Source organism: Sceloporus undulatus, chromosome 5, assembly GCF_019175285.1.
Source record: "Sceloporus undulatus isolate JIND9_A2432 ecotype Alabama chromosome 5, SceUnd_v1.1, whole genome shotgun sequence".
NCBI classification, from domain to species: domain Eukaryota; kingdom Metazoa; phylum Chordata; class Lepidosauria; order Squamata; family Phrynosomatidae; genus Sceloporus; species Sceloporus undulatus.
This window is the reverse complement of record NC_056526.1, coordinates 103,884,817-103,904,932: the sequence shown is the minus strand read 5'-3', so window position 1 is coordinate 103,904,932 and position 20,116 is coordinate 103,884,817. Positions and strand designations below refer to the sequence as shown.

General features: G+C 39.2%; 1 long non-coding RNA gene across 2 annotated transcripts in view; it reads left to right on the top strand.

Annotated features, from left to right (window-relative positions):
- Positions 1 to 20,116, top strand: part of LOC121930991 — a 140,591-nt gene that overhangs the window by 94,042 nt on the left and 26,433 nt on the right. For both annotated transcript variants that reach the window (XR_006104053.1, XR_006104052.1), the window contains exon 3: positions 779 to 890. This is a non-coding gene — a long non-coding RNA (uncharacterized LOC121930991). The remainder of the gene's footprint in view (positions 1 to 778; positions 891 to 20,116) is intronic.

Sequence of the window (20,116 nt, the reverse complement as noted above, 5' to 3'; positions counted from 1 at the left end):
ATGATGATGATGATGATGATGATGATGATGATGATGATGATGATGATGATTTGCATCAATTATATATGTTTAGTGACTTTCATGCTGTGCTTTTCTTCCAATGATCTCAAGTCAGCATTCCATTCGGGCTAGTTTGAGATACAGTATAGCAACTTAATCATGCTTGCTCAATGACTGCTTGCTCATAGCTGAAAGAGATTTCACAGAGAGAGAGACTGATTGCATTCACACTGCAGAAATAATCCAGTTTGATACCATGTTAATTGCCATGGCTCAGTGCTGTGGGATTCTGGGAACTGTAATTTGATGTGGAATCAGAGCTCTCTGACAGAGAAGGCTAAATGTTTTACAAAACTACAAATCCCAAAATTCCATATGGAAAGGAGCCATATCAATTAAAATGCTGTCTTTAAATCAGTTAAAGTGATGTTTATTGTTTGTATGTACAGCGCTGTGTAAATCTACAGTGCTATATAAATAAAGTATAATAATAATAAAATAATAATGGCAAACTGGATTATTTCTGCAGTGCAGATGCAGCTTGAGAGAGGGGGGAGAAGTTTATTGGATCTAACTGTTTCTATAAGACTACTTACTGCACTAGCTCTCTGATCTCTGATCAGTGAAGATGAGGAATAGACAGTGAACAACACCCAAAGTTGGAATAATTGCTCAGAATAAACAAGATAGTACCAATGTTCTTATAAATAGTATAAAACAAAAACATTCAAAATAAATCTATCTCTGTTTCTCTCTCTCTTTTAAACTTTTTCTTTAGGGCACTTGAGCATAAGATGACTACGTTTGCAGCCATCTGGTTCTCTCTGTTCCTTGCTGCAGTGGGCAGTGTAACAAGTATGGCATCCATTACATAATCTGCATGGGACTAGGTAAGCACACTGATTACTTTGTATCAAAGTCAGTACTTTCCTTCTTTGCTGACATAATGTTTTTGATGATTACCTTCAATGACAAACTAGTCAGGAGCCTGAGGTCCCTCCTCCTCAAATGCATGGTAGATGGTTTTCTTTAGATGGGTCCCACAATCTTTGAACAGCTCAGTTCAGTGGGCAAGATAATTGCACCAGTCTTCAACAAACACTGTCCCAAGAAATGGGAATGCCAGCTGCATGAAAAATAGCCATGCAGTTGGATCTCACTCATGAGGTTGCTTTAAATATTACCTTTAGACACACAGGAGGAGAGCATGGATCCCACATGACCCAGATGTCATTAAAAGGATGTCACAGAGTGGGAGAAAATGTGGGTCTCCCACTTAGTCTAATTGTGTCAAATACAGAGTGAGCCATGTTCAGACTTGAACAACTTGTAATCCATCAGCTTGTGACCTGTCAACCCTAATTCATATCTGAGTACATCTGCTGGCTCACCTGGTCCAAAATCCTAATAGCTTTACATTTTAGCATTCTATTCCAAACAACAGAAGAAGTTATAAAATATCTGAATGGCTGATACGACTATATTTGTTTTGGAGGGTAGAACCTTAATTGTTACTGAAGCAGCAAGAAATGTAGAATTTGGTTTAGTTTCATATGTGTAAACACTTGAAACTGGTTTCAGCAGAAAGGTGGTTTTAAAAAAACACATTTCAAGAAAAGTGTTGCTGTATTTTTCAAAGGGAGGATGGTGAATTAATATTTACAAAGAATGTACTTTTCTAAGTAGAGTAAGCAAAGCATTTATTTTACTTATATTAAGGCTGCCATCCTAACTATACTTAACTTGAAAATGAGTCCTAAGGAGCCAGTGTGATGTGGTTTGCGCATTGCACTAGGACACTGGGAGGCCAGAGTTCAAATCCTTGTTCAGCCATAAAATATCTACTGGGTGATCTTGGACAAGTCACACCCTTTCATCCTCAGAAGAAGTCAATGAGAAACCCCCTCTTAAGAAATATTGCCAAGAAAACCCTGTGATATGGCCTTAGGGAGTCCTGGTGGTACTGCAGCCATTCACAGTTACAAGGTTGTGAGTTCGATCCCAGGGACTCCAAGGTCTACTCAGCCTTGCATCATTCCAAGATTGGTAAAATGAATAGCCACCCAGTTTGCTGGGGTCAGTTAGCTTACACATTGTAAACCGCTTAGGGAGTGCTTAAGTGCACTGATAAGCAGTATAGAAATGTACTTGCTATTGCTACTTGCTATTAGGGTCACCATATGTTGAAAAAAAATTGAAGGCACACAACAACAACAAATCATAAGGAAATTAAAGATACTTTCTTCTGAGTCATGTTTATAATGGAAATGATATTATCCAGCTGTTTAGTTACCACAGGAAAATGTGGTCTTCCATTTTGTCCTGGACTGGGAACAAAAGGCAAGTTATAGTTACCATCTTCTTTCATGCTCCCCCCCTTTTTTATTTTTATTATTATTTTTCCTTTTCTGGGTTCCTTTTCTCTATCTACCATGCTTCACCATATCTGTCTGGGAGTGCCACTGGCCTGACACACATCATCTAAACAAGTGAAAAGTTACTCACTCGATTATATCCCTGCAAGAAGTTTCGCCTTTTTTAAAATATCAGGTCATTATGCTGTCACAAAGGAGTGGGGGGGGAAATCAAGAAATCTACTTAGCAAAGAAATATGCTGAACAGCTAAGAACTACAAAGAAATTTATGGCACTTTGATAACTGACCAATATGTTGTACTGTAAGCTTGCATAGATGCATAAAGTATTATCCTGAGTTAGCTGACATATATGTATATACCCAAGGGTACAAGGGGGAAATGTAATTATACTGAGGCATAAAAGCATGAAGTACGACAGAATAGTTGTGTTACCAATAATATTGAATCTTGTCAACTCAGAAAAAAAATATGATTCTAGAGGGGAAAATAAATTATTCTGGAGAAAAAAGAAGAGGAGGTAAAGGAGGGTGAGGTTGAACTAATCTAAAATGAGCAGCAATGGTTACCTAAACTAGTTTACAGAGAATTCATTTTGAAATAAAATGTATCAAAGCACATTTGATCTACGAAATAAAAAGCCCTGTGATATCTTGCATGTGATCTATTTGTTGCTATGAAAATATTGTCAAAAGGCAAATGAATGGCCTTCATTTGGTTTTATTATACTTATGGAGCTTCAGTGCTTTTCTTATGAAAGGCAACATTGTTTTTCAATGTGAAGTTAACATATTCATTATAAGACTGCAATAGAATGTCAAATTCAGTTCCCCAAAGGATTTCCTATAAGACTAGTTTATAAATAACCCCTTGTCTAGTGGCTTATGGTGAGTAATAGTTCCTATCAGGCACCAGTCAAGGAACCTTCATTCAACCAAAAAGTTTAGTCTGGTTTCTCATCTAGTCTACCTGTTTACCACCCTTGCTAAGTATACCTTTGTGTCTACAAATTACTCCTCTCTGTTCAGCTTTAATACTGCTAGTTTAAGTTTAGTGACAGCCACCCACCCCAATTTAAACCTCCTGGCCAGATAATTCTATATAAAAAACAACTTGGAACTAGAGTTGAAAAGTTCCTTTAATTCAGGCTTTTCAAATTACAACAGACGATTTTGTCTGAAAGAGCCAGAGAATTCTGGAGCTAAAGTTTTCTTCCATCTAGACTCTTGAGCTTACAATATGGAGTTACTTACAGCTCTGTTACATTCCCCTTTTGGTTCTACACAGGCCATTGCTTAGTTCCAAATACCAAGGCCTCTGGAGCATCTGATTGTACTGTAGACTGGTGTACATTATTGCACGCACACACATGCACCAATAATTTTTAAATTAAAATAAAATTTAATAGAAATTAACCTATAACTTTCTAAATATTTTGTTGCTTCTTGTACACCTAAGGTTAAATAATGAGACTCTAAGTTAATAACTGTTATTAATTTGTTATTAATTTGGTTTGTACTCTGTCTTTGAATAAATCCTTACTTGCAAATAGCTGTTTTCAAAGACTTTCTCACACTGGGAAGAAAATTGCTGAATTTAGTCAATGCTGCCTTCGAGAAAAAACATAGGAGTTGATCACATGGGGGAAATCCCATGAAAAACAGGATTTAAAAGCTGGAGAAAACCCACAAAAGCAGGTTGATTTTCACACATGCCGTTGTTAAAGTAGTGTTAACTCGAACAGAAAGTAGACAAAAACCACTCCTTTTTACTTTCAGGATTTTGTCTACTTTCTGTTCAGGTTAACACCACTTTAACAACAGTGTCATGTGAAAATCAACTTGCTTTTGCAGGGTTCTTCCAATTTAAACCCCCATTTCTGCATGGGATTTCCCCTGTGTGATAAACTCCATAGTGAAGAATTGCATCCCTAGTGTGCTTGTCAAATACTGTCTGCCTCCCAGGCTGCTGTTAAACTTACAGGAATAAGAAAATAAGAATGTATCGAAATCAGAAACAGTCTAATTTCTGTCTGTATGGCCGTCCCTAAATTGCTGCATATCTGCTTCCACCTGCCCAATGGAATGGCCATTTCTTATTTTAATGGGACATTGTCAAATGCAAATAGCTTATCTGTAGTTGTCTATTCCTTTTGAGTGATACCAATGACTATGTAACACATAGAGTGGCTCTTTTTGCCGTGGCTGCAAAAAAGATTAGAAAGAGAGAGTTAAACAAAATTGTCATAAATTGCCATGGAGATGCCAAGTACTGTATTAATTAGATTTTATGATTTTATTGTATATGTATATTCAGGAAAGATGTCTCTTTTTCCTTTTGTCCTTTTTAACAGTTAACTATTTTAACTGCACACTAAATGTTGGGACATTTTTTGTCCTCTGTTTTCTGTGCCTTTTGTTTTAAATGTTTTATGCTTTTTGATAAGCTCTTTTTGTCATGGCCTTTGGCTAGTACAATAAACGTTAACTTGACTTGACTATACAAATAATTCTTATAAACCTTTACACAACTTCTCCTTGTTTCTTGCCAAATTTAATGTTATAATTTGACCAGCAGTACCAATTGGTGGACCATAGTAGAGAGTTGTGCCATGACCATTAGTTGTGGTTAAGTACCTAGAAGGTTGCTCTATGCTAAATTGGGACATTGGTCTATCTTGCTCAGTTTGTCTACAGTGACTACTAGCAGCTCTTTAGGGTTGCAGACAGCAGTCTTAAACTGGCCTACATGGGGGTTTGATCTGACAGACAGATTTATTTTCAAGGTTTGTGTTGAAGCGGCTTTCTATCTAGGGTATACTTACCTTGACTCCTCTGTTTGAGTAAGGGAAGGCTTTTAAGCCAGTATGTGGTTTCCTTGTCACAGTAGTGTGTATGAGATATTTGGGGGTCTACCAGCTGAAGATAGCCTGTTAAAGTTGGCCATGTCGAGATGAAGCAGGTAGCTATTTAAAAAGGTCTTGGTTTCCCTAACCTGAAATAGCTCTACTACTATTTAGGTATCAAGAGATTCTGCAAGGTTACAAGTACTGATGTTTTTATGACCAGCTGCTCAGTGTTTCCTCTTAATGTTTTATGATTTTATGGCATTTTTATAGGTTTTAATGGGTAAGGTGCTTTAAGATTTCTGATGAATATTAAACGCACAAAATATTTATTTATTTATTTATTTATTTATATGTTAATTTATCACCTTTCAGCTTGCTAAGGCACCCAAAGCAGTGTATGGTAGATAAAAGCATGTAAAATGTTCTTTAAAAATGCAGTAGATCCTAGCATGTTCTTAAAAAAAACAAACCAGTTTTAAAAACATACAGTTAAAACAGTCCCAAAAGCCTACCCTGGTTTTCCAAACCAGGAGTCCACAAAACAGTCCAGTGTGGACTGCCTGCCAGAAGGTCACTGTGGCAGCCAGGTATCCCTTGTAAAGATGTTCCACAACTGAGGTGCAGCTATGGAAAAAGGCCTGTACTGTATAGTCACCAAATTAGGCTCTTGGTTTGGTATGACATGCAGCAACTCCTCCATTCAGGATCTCAACAGAAGCTCATAAGAGAAGAGTTATTTCAGAAATGTTGACCTCATTTCATTTAGGATTTTGTAGATCAAAACCAGCACCTTGAATTGAGCTTGGAAAGTAATTGGAAGCAAGTTTGCTGGGAAGGGGTACAAGACCAGTGATATGTAGTCTGTAAAACACACACCAAATAGCAAATAACATTTTGCTCAGGAGTTTCCAAACACATTCTAAGGCAGGGGTTCCCAACCTGGGGATCACGACCCCTTTGGGTCAACCCTTTCTCAGAGGTCGCTAGGTTGGGAATCCCTTCTCCCCGCAGGTGCCGGCGCTGGCGCAGGCACCCGCGGGAAGGAGGAGGGAGCCCCGACCCCATTCCCTCCTCTCCGCGGCTGCCAGACACCCGCGGGAGGGGACATGGTTGGGCCTCCCTCCTCCTCCCCTTCTCTCAGCGGCTGCCAGACAACCGCAAGGAGAAGGGGACGGGGCTCCTTCCTTCTCCCCATCTCTCCGCGGCTGCCAGACAACTATGAGGGGACAGGGACGGGACTGCAAGCCCCAGCAGACTTTGCGGCCGGAAGTCCTGCCCCTTCTCCCCCCGGCGGTCCCTGATTGGTTGGGAGGCTGGGAAGGGGCGGGACTTCTGGCAGCAAACCCACTGGGGCTTGTAGGCGGCCAAAAGTCCCACCCCTTCCTGGCCTCTCAACCAGTCAGGGAGGCTGCGGGCGGGACTTTCATCCACATTGGGGGTCGTGGCCCAACAAAGGTTGGGAACCTCTGTTCTAAGGAGACCCATACCTAGAAATACTACAACAGTCTAATTGGAAGGTAATTGAAACATGAACGACTCTGGCGTAATCCAGTTTCCCAGAAAGGGGTGCAGCTGGTGCAACAACCAAGTTTTGATTCTAAATTGATTTCTCCCTTGCATAACAATATCATTTCACTCGAATGGGCTATCCTGGCCAGCAGATATGAATTGGGAATAGGTATAACTGTATTTTGACAGATTCTGAATTTTTGTCTTTCTTCTTTGGAAAAGTATACAAATATCAAAGAATATGTCATAAAAACAAGTTGTTTTAAAAATTCATTTTTATGGGAAATGTTAATTCTTAAGGATGGCAGGAAAGGGTTACTGTATCTTAATTCAATTTTTCAGTGGTTTTGCTGTTGACATATTAAACAATTATTTTGGTTGCCTAGGCAACTATGCTTACATATATGCTTACAAAAAAAAGGTTATATAAAAAGGTACATTAGGTCGTTATGGTAACTCCTGCACTTTGAAAACATCAATGTGCGACTTTGGGGCATTACTTGCTTCTTCAATCCTGGCAATAGCCTGGTTTGCAGATCAGTTAGAATACTGAACCTGGTATGGTTTGTTTTGGAACAGTAATATAACCTTCCAGTTATTTTTCTTCCAAAATTTTATACAGTATGCTCAGTCTAGGAAAATGTATTGCAACCTTATACTACTCAGGTCCATGTTACTTGAATTATTCCATTTAAATTAAGCTATTCCATTGCTTTCAGCATAACTGGGCTATAGCAAATTAGTCCTTTGTGATATTTTTATAACACATTTTTTTTTCTGGATTGTGCCCAGTTATCATAGGATGGATCATGTCTGATCATGTTGAGGTCTGCCATAGGCCAATGTAGGATTAATGTACACGGGAGCAATATGCTGAACTATTTAAAATATGCTTGCTTTTCTTCTCTGTCCTAATTAGTGTTGGTAGGTCATAGCCCAGAGAAAATGCTTATCTCTTCAACAGCTTGAACAATAAGAAAACAGATGGAATAAATGAAGGAGAGGTTCTCTAGAGAGGCTCAGTTTGTGGTCTGTGTTCAGCTTTCTTTATTAATTACAACAAAAGTTGCCATGTCAAAGTCTGCTGAATATGCTCTATAGCTTTGCAGCAACAATAGTCACTGCAGCAGTGGTCTTTTTCAATCCCACTTCTCCTCCTGTGGTCCATTTCCACATTGCCTCTTCTGCATGCTGTCAGAATATTGCTTGCTATAACAGGCAGGTGGAAAGCAGCCTAATGGAAGAGTGTGACCAGGGAAGCCAAGGTGCAGTATGTTTGGGGCTACAAAGATCTTGAAGGGACCTCTAGATAGTATGAGTTGTAACTTGAAATTTTTAACCTTAATATGTGCATTGTGTATTGTGAATAGTCCAAGTGAGCAACTATACAGAGCTTCAAATTTCTCTCACCCTCTCATCATAAACTGTCCCATGCATGTATTTTGGTTTTGTCATCATTGAATGAGGTTTTGTATAAGTGGTATTTCTCCCCTATTCCAATTTTTAATAGTTAATTTAGTCTTATTTTGGCCTCAAATATACTGTCATAAATATCACCACATGAAATTAAACACGAAAATGCATGCTTTCCCAACTATTAACTAACTGCACTCTCTCCTTCTTCTTCTTCCTTTTCCTTTCCTCTTTCATTCCCCATCTCCCCTCCTCTTTCTTTTTGCTTGCTGTACTGTTTCTGATTTGCCTTTATTTTGTCCCTTGGGGAGATACCAGATTTCAAAAGGTTAATTATTGACACAAGAGATAGATGATATCTTTAATTGACCCTGTGCACATATATTTTAGTACAGTACATGGATGCAATCCACTGCTTCCCATCTTCCTTCAAAAATTGTCTGTGTAGAAACTATATTGCTGACTTTGAGTTGCAGCTGTTCTGTAATAAGTTCATCTAGATGTATTGTGAAGTTAAACAGTCCATTCAATATTCTTAATTCCTTCTGCCCCACACCTCCATTAACTGTCAGTTTAATTTTGGAAAAGAGCGTTCAACAGTGTGCAGGACATGTCGGGCAGAAAGAGGCTCAAGCAACAAAGCTTGTTGTGCAGGTGCAGTATTACATGTACTTGAGTGAAAGGTTGGAGATATTGGAAATATGGTAAGAGGCAGGCATAAACTATAAAAACAATAAAACTTGTCACCCGCTAAAGGCAGCACAACAGTCCATGTACTTTTTGACAAGTATTTGGCAGTACCTTTTGATTTTGCTTATGTGTTGGTCATTGGCTTGATTGTATTTTCATGCAGTTCTGGGAGAGGCAGTTATTATTTTAATTGTTTATGTGTTTACATTATACTGTATTTTGAGATCCTCCAAAATTTTGCATGTGCACCTGTAATACTTGTAGCTCAACAGCCATGGTCACTGAAACCTTAGGATTCAAACACAAGGCAATTTTTCATCACTGTTGTTTTTGCTTTTCAATGCCCTCTGGCTCCACTACAGTTTGAATCTCCCTTATCTGGCTGAGATAGTGACACCTTTGTTTTTTGTTGATTCAGTGTACCTAAACTATTTAAAATACTGTGTATAAAATTATTTTCTGGCTATGTGTATAATGTGTATATGAAACATACATGATTTTCATGTTTAGACTTGAGTCCCATCTGCAAGGTATCTCATTATGTATATGCAAATATTCTGAAAGCAAATTTAAAAAAAACCAACCCAAAATCCAAAACATTTCAGATAAAGGAGACTTAACCTGTATTTACAATCCCAGCAGCACAAGTATATGAAGTGAACAGTGTCCATGAAAATGTATGCCATAATAAAATTGATTAGCCTTTTAAGGTGGTCTTGGTTTTTGTGACAACACATTAACACAGTTGGCCCTCTGGAAACCTAGAAACTTCTGTTTCTTACATGCACCTTTACCACATACCCTGGTTTCATTGAGTCAGGGTTAAAAAACAAGAACTCTTGCTAGGACAAGCTGAAAATAACCTGCCACCATGTTCTGATCATCTCGTGCTGAGAATTTTATTCTTCATTAGGGAGATCCTTAGAAACAGAAGCACCACACTGAGCCCTGGCATTGGTCATTTTAGAGTGAGAGTGTGTGTGTGTGTGTGAGAGAGAGAGAAGAACGAGGAGCAGGAGGAGGCTGCATTAATCAATCGGGACTTGGCCTTTTGTTAACTTTTCTGTACATTTTTCTATGAGCTGGGGTTTTGTTTCAGATTGTGTAACTTAATCCAGATTGCATTACAAGATTTGGGATTTTTATGACATATGCAAAACTCAGCTGTAATTAACACAGGAAGATCAATGGTTTTAGATCTTTGAGTTCCTGTTTGCATATATGAGGCTTGGCAAAGGATGTAAGTTTTGACAGAACTCCATAGGATCCCCACCTGGTCCCGTTACTGTAGCATTTGTGGGGACTGCTAACACTTCTGGGGTGAAATGTAATGTTGCAAAATTACTATCTGAAAGAAATATGTACTTTATAGACACAGAAGCATACACTGTGTTTAAAGTAGGTTAAACAACCATTGGGAGAACCAACACAGTGTAGTAGTTGGACTCTGGAGATTAAGTTTTGATTCTCTGTTCAGCCATGGAAACTCTTGAAGGAGTCTCACACACTCAGCCCCAGAAAACCTGTGTTAGGTTCATCTTAGGCTCACTATAAATTGGAATTGACTTGAAGGTACACAACAAGAACAACAACACCATTGAGCAAGTGGAATTGTTTGGGGCAATATTTGTGGTGTGAAGACAGCTCCACAGGGAACCACGTCTTAATGGACTATGGACTTATTGCAGTCAAATTTAATGGGAATTTTTCCTCCACTAATCTTACACCACCTATCTGTACCTCCTTTGACTCCAAAACATTAAGCTTTTTAACATATTATTTTTTAAAACGTAGGTGCAGTTTTCAGAGAGTTTTTGCTGGCTGGCTGGCTGGCTGGCACTGAGAAGAACATGGCAGGGTAGCATATGTAGATCACATGTTATTCAGACAGGCTCAACGGCATTTGTATTTCAAACGAATGTGATCAGTGTGTTAACAAGGGTAAATATTACATATTTCCATTTTCCTCTTCTTCTGAATTTGAATCTATTACTATCACTTTGACACTAACCCTCTTTGGCATTTAGGAAGGTAGACAACCTCCCACCCCACCCAAACACTTTTTAAACACTGTCCTGCTATTTATCCTGTCAGCAAATAACACAAAACAGCTGAATATTTGACCTGAGATTTGACATGTAAGCAACAATTAATCTGTAACATGTGTTTGTGTGGTTTTTCAGAAAGTTGGAGCATTGAGTTTTGGATCCTTGTCCTTACGTGCATTTATTAACACTAAAATCTGGTAATCATATAACTCCACAAAATAAGGGGAAATTTTATATTAATTTCCAATAGTTTCCTCAGATTAAATTTGTTTGGGGGTTTAGCTGTTTCATGTGACATTATAAGCCCCTGGACTAATTTGGATAAAATTTAATTTATATCACAGAAATCTTCCATTATGCAGAAAAAGGCCACAGCTAGTGGCAGAAGCAGTGCATGCTCTGAATACAGAAGACTCCATTCTATTCTGTGGCATCACCAAGAAGAGGTCTTTAAGTAGCAAGTGATGGAAAAGCAAGTCCTTGGAGAAGTGCTCCCAGACAAAGTAGATGATATTAGGATGGGGGGGGGGTCAGATCTGGTATATGGCATCTTCCTGTACTCATAAAATCTTTTGTTAATGATTAAACTTTGATGATGTTTAAAGTTTTATTTGATGGGCACTAGAAATGATGCGGCCTCTCAAAGTTCTTGATGACAAAGGGCATAATCCAGGAGAAGTCAGCTGCAACTATGTTGATGTGTGCCTTCAAGTCATTTCTTACTTACAGCAATCCTTTCTTGGGGTTTTATTGGCAAGATGCGTTCAGAGGGGGTTTGCTCTTGTCTTTTTCTGAAGGTAAGGGAATGTGACTTGCCCAAGGTCACCCAGTAGGTTTCCTGACTGTGCAAGGATTTGAACCCTAGTCTCCCAGAGTTCCAGAGAGAAATAATCCAGTTTAACACCACTTTATCTGCCATAGCTCAGTGCTGTGGAACTCTGAGAATTGTAGTTTTGTGAGACATTTAGCCTTCTCTGTTATAAGAAAGCTTTGGTGGAACAAAAAACTACAGTCCCCAGAATTTCATAGCACCGAGCCATGGCAGTTAAACTGGATTATTTCTGCAGTGCAGATGCAGCTCTAGTCCATTAGTCAAACCACTACACCACACTAGCTCTCATGAGCTGCAGCTATATGTCTTAGTTAAGAACGTACCTGGGTAGCAACAATCTTCACATTGTGGGGGAATGCATATCTAGCGATATTCTTCCACAGTATAAAGACTGTTACTACCTAGGTAGGTATTGGAACTGAACCTTAGGTCCAGTGGAAAATGTTACATACTATTAACATTGCAATGCAAATCTACTTAGAAATATGTGTATGTGTCTTCAAAACACCTGTTATGGCAATCCCATGAATTTCAATGGGTTTTCTTAGGCAAGGAATACCCAGAGGTGATTTTGCCAGTTCCTTCCTCTGAAATATAGCCTACAGCACCTGCTATTTGTTGGTGGTCTCCTATCAAAATAGTAACTAGAGCTGACCCTGCTTAGCTTTCCAACATCAGATGGAATTTGGTACCTTTAGGACATTAAGGCCTTCTGTTTACTTAGAAATAATCTCATGTATTTCAAAATGTGCTCCCTGAAGTGTTTAGGATATTTGATAACCTCACTCACTGTCATTGGCTTATTCTGAATAGACAGGATGTATGCTACATTTCAGTAAATTTTCATATGCACATACTGGTTTGTGGGTCAAACTGATCATCATGTTGTGGTAAGAGCACATAACACTTGACACATTAGTGTAGCATGGTAGAACACATTTAATTAATTCATCCACAAAAAAACATTGAGGAGCAGAGATTATTACTGTTAGTTAAAACTGTCATACATTCTTATTTTGCTGTACATCTCTTTTGATTCTGTCTCGCTTTTTGTTGAGGCTTTGGGAAAATGTCTTCACTTTTCCCACCATTTTGAAGCTGATTGATGACTAATGAAGACTGTGAAAAAAAGAAAGTAAACACCATGGCATGGAAGACATTTCAGTAGGAATACAAAATTGCTGTGTTTTGTTTAGTCTTTTTATTGTTGCCGACTAGCTGCATTTAAACAAGCAACTTTACAGTGTTTAGAAGAAGACCAGACTCAACTAGAGGAGCCAAACCTGGGTGGATGCCAACAACTGTTCCTTTCTTTTGGCACTAATGTGTTGCTGGCAAGAGGCAAACACAACAGAGAGACTTCTAACTCATTTCTCCAACAGAGCCTTACTGAATGTACAGTGTCTCAGCTGTGGATTATTGTGAATATTACCTGCAACCTTTTTTTGATGTAGTCGCCAGCATTTGTTTCTGAGTTTTTGTGCAGACTGGTATTTTTATGTGTTGATTAATACTGGTATTCAGCTATATGGTTAAATGCTAGAGCTTTGAAATATTACTTTTTAAAAGTAGAATTATAGTTTGTATGATGGCAGTAGCTAGAATCCTATATGCTCAGCATTGGAAAAAGGATCCACTCATGATAACTGATGGATGTTATACTACATGGTAGAATTAGATAAACTGATTCACACTCTGAAAGAAGGAAGATTGGCAACATTAAATCAGAATGGGACAAAGTTATGAGACATGTAAGTAATATATGGGTGAAATTGCAACAGAAGATATCTTGGACTGAAGATACTTCTTGCAAAGTTTTGTAAATTCAGATGGGATCTGTATAATTCTTTGTTACATGTACAGTAGAATTACTGGTAAAAGTAACAGACAGATAAGACCATTATAATAGACTGTACATAACTGTTAGGGTGGAAGTTAATGTCTGAATTAGTGTTAAAGGGTTTGAGAGAAAGTATGTTGATGATAGTTGTCTTTTGTTTGTTTTAAAATATATGTTATAAATTTCAATAAAAATGTTCGTTAAAAAAGGTTTTTTATACTACAGTTCCCAGAATCCCCCACCCAGTGGCTGGAGATTTGTGGAAATTATAGGTCAAAAAAGTAACCCTGTGAGATGCTGTACTTAAGCACTAGTTCTGTGACCTACCATTGTTTTCTGGAAGCTTATGTATCATTGTAAACGCATACCCATAATTGGGCTGATCACTGTTTTAGCCCCCAAGAATTAAAATACTGTAGTTTCCTTTATGCTGTTGTGATATGTTGTGATCTTTCACTTGTGACATTTTGTTCCATGTCACACTCTGGACAATTTCTATTTACTCTTAACCATTTTTTTCTGGTTTGTTTTTAAAGCATAAATGAAACTTTGCTGCTTCAGAATCCTTAAACACCCCCCACACATACTGCGTTAGAAACAAGACCTGTTGAATAAAGTAGGATTTAATTCTGAGCAAACATGCATAAGATGTGTCTGCACTCAGAGTTCATGTATATGCAATCACAATTTTTAAAACTTGGTTAAGGGAACATAAAATGGAAAAGCAACCTAAAATCACAGTAGGAGAGGTAGGTTTCCAGATTAACTGCCTGTCAAAAGCAATAGTGGAGGAATCTCTTTCACACACGGCCTTTTCATGTCTTTTTTAAAAATTTCATCAATAAAAATAAAAGGAGCAAATTTTACCTAATAATAATAATAATAAATTTTATTTATAGCCTGCCTCTCCCTGTGGATCAAGGCGGGTTACAACAAACGAGAATAACAATAAAATACAATATACAATTAAAATCCACATTTCTAATTAATTCCCTACCCCAATCCCCCTCCCAATCATAAATAATAACAAACTGAAAACAATAACGGTATAAAATAAAAAAATATAAAATACTAACTAAAAGAAAAAAATAAAAATTAGCTAAAATTAGAGGCAATTAGAGTCAAGACATCTGTGTTTCTTGGGGTAGACAGGGGTTATCGATATCAGTGGAGGGGAGGCTAATCTGGAAAGGCCTGCTGGAAGAGATACATCTTAACAGCCTTTTTAAAGGCTTCTAGAGTGGATGTGATGGATCTCCTCCAGCAGGTCGTTCCATAGCCTAGGAGCGGTGGATGAAAAGGCCGTCTAGGTCACCGCAGCCAACCTGGTCTTCTTAGGCTGCAGTAAATTCTTCCCAGAGAACTAAGTGTGCAAGGTGGATTATGTGGAGGAAGACGTTCCTGCAAGTAGTCTGGATCCAGGCCATGTAGGGCTTTAGAGTGTTGCTATGGTTAGGACCAAAAATTTGCTAGGGTCAGAAGGCCTAGGGCCTGCCATTGATAACCCACTATTATTGTCTTCTTTAGAATACATGCATGAACTATGATCTGTGTCCATGGGCACCATGAATCTTTGGTGCATTGTACAAATATAGATTTCATAATTATATGCAACCAAGTATTGTCTCAAGGTAACTTTTTTTTTCACTGAAAATTAAGTACTTTAGGCAAGGCAGTATGGAATACAAAAGCCATACAGTATCTGGAAGAAACTATATTCTGTGCTGGTCAGGCCTCATCTGGAGCATTGTGTTCAGTTCCAAGCACCTTGTTTTAAGGAGGATATATACAAGTTGGAGCAGGTTCAGAGAAGAGCAACAAGGGTGATAGGAATGGAGAACAAAACATATGAGGAAAGGCTGAAGGAGTTGGGCTTTCTCAGCATAATGAAATGTTGACATGACTACACAATACTGGCTGTTGCAGAGATGAGAGAGCAGGCCTGATCTTTGCTGATCTAATGGTACAAGAGAGTAGGTTTCAATTGAACATTAAAAGTTGACAGCAAGAGCATTTAGCAGTGGAACAAATTACCTGGAGAGCTGGAGATCCTGCATTGAGCATGGGGCTGGACTCGCTGGCCCATGAGGCCCCTTCCAGCCTTATGATATGATTCTGATTTAGACAGAATAGAGGCAAAGGAAAGTTGAGATTAAAATGTGACTGTTCCTAATGTGGCATTGCTTGATACAGCTCTGGCTGTATCAGATCAAGCTTATTCCCATGGAAAACCATGTACTGAACAACTCTAGTTTTTATGGGAAGTCTCTGAACCAGGTCCTCCTTCTACATCTGTCACTAGCTGTGCACATTCTTCCCAAAACCAATTCTCCCCTCCACAGGGCAACAAGAAGTTAATATTTTCTCAGCAGATGATATATTTGCCCCAATGAGTTGAACTGGTCAGTCACATAATTTTGAGAAAATATAAAACAACACACCAGGCATTCCTGCTATATCATATCATAAAATTATTTCTTACTGGCAGCAAGACATGGTACAGTATATATGTGCATGGGCACACATATGAAATTTTTATCAGTTGATAAAAACAGTCTGGTGGTATATGAAAGAAATTAATTTTAGTTTGGGAGCTCAATTGCTTCAAGCTTGTTCTTACAAACAGTTGACACTGACAGTACTTCATACAAGAAAGCATGAATGGGTTTTTAATGTGAATGTAGCATTGCTTCCTCCCAGCCTTTGACAACAGTTTTCTGTTGCATGCTTCCACTTTCTCGTCTGGGGAGTGAATAGGGAGCTACCTTGATGCTAAGAATCTTTTTAATTTTATGGGCTATTTTCACATGGAGATCAGCTTTTATTTCTCATTTCTGCCTTTCTTCTCAGCTCCGTCATCAGTAAGGTTTACTGAGCAAAAACAGAGGAGGTATTATAGAAAGAAATCTAATCAATGCAGTGCTGAGGGACAGTCCTTCAGAGTCCTCCCTCAAAGCCATGTGCCAGATTGGAGGTCATTGTGAGGTTATCCTGTCTGACTTTCACAAAGATACCCATCCAACTTGGGCTGGGGCGAGAATGCTTGCAGTTGTGTCCATGTGTAACAGAAGCCTTGTTAAAATAAGTTCCTAATATCCATACACCTGTTATACCACCACCCCCTTCCCCAGCACAAAAGGCGTTTCCTATTTTAAGCGCTTTGCATGTCCGTCTACATTCCCTTCTGTCTACAGTTGGGCTGGTGTGGTATGGCAGACCTGCCTGTATGCCATACCTCTGGGGAATGTCCAAGAGGCTAAATAAAGCTGCGGCAAACAGATGTCCGCAATTCTTGCCAAGCAATAATTTCTCTGTCGACCAGTTTGAAAGCTTCATTGACTAATCCAGACTTAACAGTGCAGAAGAGAGACCACATAAACGTGTAGCCTTATTAAGTATGTATTTCTCTTGGAAGGCTGCCCTTTTATCAGGTAGCCATGTGGGAAATTGCATTGATACAAACTGATCTAAAGGAACAGTTTTACTTTAAAACAGATTTAAAGGAACAAACTGCTTATATAAAAACTTGCATGAAAAGAGTATCTTTTTCCAACATGCAATCAGTTCTCATTCTTATTGTTTTAAACATTTGTCAGATGTTGCACTTCTTTAGGCTGTTATCTTGTGGCTGTGACTAATGTAAGTTACTCTGTGGTGAAATCAGTATGTAGAGAGATCTTGCAGCACCTTTGAGACTAACTGAAAGAAAGAAATTGGCAGCATGAGCTTTCATAGACTTTAGTCTACTTCCTCAGGTGCAATGGTGAAATGTTTGACTCTCTAAGAAGAGATTATTCTCTGTTTCATACATAATTATATTTGATTACAAAAACAGGCTGTAGCTCAACAGATATACTTCCATTATTCCATCATTCTTCTCTTGCCAAAACTATCTGTCACAATAGGATTCACCATGGCAGCTTATAAGTTGGGGCCTGCCAAGTGGTGACTTTTTCTCTCTGTGTTGGGCAAGCAACAAAACCAAAAGCAGAATGCAGTCCACTAGGGAGTGGACTGCATTCTGCTGAGTGAATCACATTTTAGACTGATCTATTATTTTATTCAATTTTAAAATACTGGAAACAGCACAGTGGCCATAGTGGATGAAATTGGACTATTTAAAACTACTCAACATGCTAAAGAGAAAACAGCCTCTAGCTGATGGCATCTAAGATTTAATCTTAAACAACTGTAAAAAAATAAACTCCAGTAAATTTATAAATACAAACAAAAATCCATCAGTGACACCTTTATTGGGCTACTTCATCAGGCAAGATGTTACAAACCAAACGGGGGGGGGGGGGGGGGACAAAATTGGAGATGTTAGTCAGATGCCTGCATGTTGTTTCAGTCCTTAAAACTTGGTTAAGGTTAAACTTGGTTTTTTTTTAAAAAAAAAAATCCTTGAAGCAATTCTAATTACCTTTTCTTAAAAATTTCAAATGGCCATCTTTCTGTCTCTAATTCTAATTCTACTTTGAAGTTCCTGTATTTTTCACCTTAGTGTTGCCGTTTCCTCCCACCCCCACCCCCCATTTTAAAAATTATTCTATAGAAAACTTCTTTTAAAAAAATTCTGCACAAGAAAGATCTGGAAGTGTGGGAGGAAGACAAGGGCATCTCTGCTTCTTGAAATGAGCATTTTGAGTATATTATTATTATTATTATTATTATTATTATTAACCTTTATTTATGAAGCGCTGTAAATTTACACAGTGCTGTACATGCAATCTTTTTAGTTAGACGGTTCCCTGCCCTCGGGCTTACAATCTAAAAAGACATGACACAGAAGGAGAAGGGAGTGGTGGAAGGAAAGGGTAAGAGGTCCAGCAGTTCCTCTCAACCTCCGAGGCCTGGACCAAGGCAGATGGACTGGAGGGAGGGCTTGGCTTCAAAATGGAAGGTTAATCATTATCCAGGGAAAATACATACTCACAAGTAGGATAATACATATACAGTACATAGCAATACAGGAAATGGATCGATAAACAGCCAACAACAGAACATCAGATAGTAAGCGACAATTATGCGATGCCTGGGAAGGCTTCTCTGAATAAGATGGTTTTCAACTCCGTTTTGAAGCTGGTTAAAGAAGTGATGGCTCTTGCTTGTGGGGGAAGAAGGTTCCAGGAGTGAGGGGCAGCAAGTGAAAAGGGGCGAATCCGGGATGGGGCAGAGGAAATCCTGGGCTGAGACAGGAACCCTTGACTATCAGAACGGAGGGCCCTGGTGGGAAGGTGAGGAGAAATAAGGTATGATATGTAAGGAGGGGCCAGTCCATGGAGGGCTTTGAATGTCGACAGCAGGAGCTTATACTGAATGCGGAAAGGGAGAGGGAGCCAGTGAAGGGATGCCAACACAGGAGAGATGTGGTCAGAGTGGTGGGTGGAAGTGATAATGCGTGCAGCTGAATGCTGGACAGAGATTAAAGGACGGAGGTGAGAAAAAGGAAGCCCAGCCAGGAGGACATTACAGTAATCAAGTCGTGAGATCACTAGGGCATGGACCAGGATCTTGGCAGTAGAGGTGGAGAGATATGGTCGGATCTTGGCAATATTGTATAGAAAGAATCTACAAGCCTTGGCAGTGGTCTGGATCTGAGGGATACACGACAGAGAAGAGTCAAAGATAAAGCCAAGACTGTGGGCTTGCTGGACTGGTTGAATGGAAATGTTGTCCGCAGAGACAGAAAAGGAGTGTTGAAGGTTGGGCTTAGGAGGTAAGACAAGAAGCTCCGTCTTGGACATCTTGAGCTTCAAACGCCGATGGCGCATCCACTGTGAGACAGCTGTAAGGCAAGACGAGACTTGCTGTTCAAGCCTTGGAGAATACAGCTGGGTGTCATCGGCATACAGATGGTAGGAAAAACCAAAACAGCTGATGAGTTTTCCTAAGGACAGTGTGTAGAGAGAAAACAGAAGGGGACCCAGAACAGAGCCCTGGGGAACTCCAACAGATAAGGGAACAGGAGAAGAAGTCAGACCCCCTGCAACTACTGCAAAAGATCTGCCAGACAAGTAAGATCTAAACCAGTCGAGAACAGAGTCTGAGAACCCAAGGTCAGAGAGTATGTCAATTAGGAGACAGTGATCAACAGTGTCAAAGGCTGCAGACAAATCGAGAAGAATGAGAACAGAGTAAAGGCCATTAGCCTTGGCCTGTAAAAGGTCATTCGAGATCTTAGTGAGAGCTGTCTCTGTAGAATGCTTTGGGCGGAAACCAGACTGAAAGGGATCGAGAATGGAGTTGGCTTCAAGAAACTCAAGACAGCGCGAATAAACAACCCGTTCCAAAACCTTAGAAAGAAAGGGGAGAAGAGAAATCGGACGATAGCTGGACAAAGAGGAGGGGTCAAGAGAAGGTTTTTCAGAATTGGGGAAATGAGAGCATGTTTGAAGTCCGACGGGAAGGAGCCTGTAGAGAGAGAGAGATTGAAGATTTGGAGAAGCGAGGGCAGAAAGGAGGGAGCTATAGAGATTAAAAGACAAGTAGGAATAGGATCATAGATGGGAGAAGTTTGCTTGTCACAGTAAACCTACCTGTGGCTCATATTTAGTCTAGC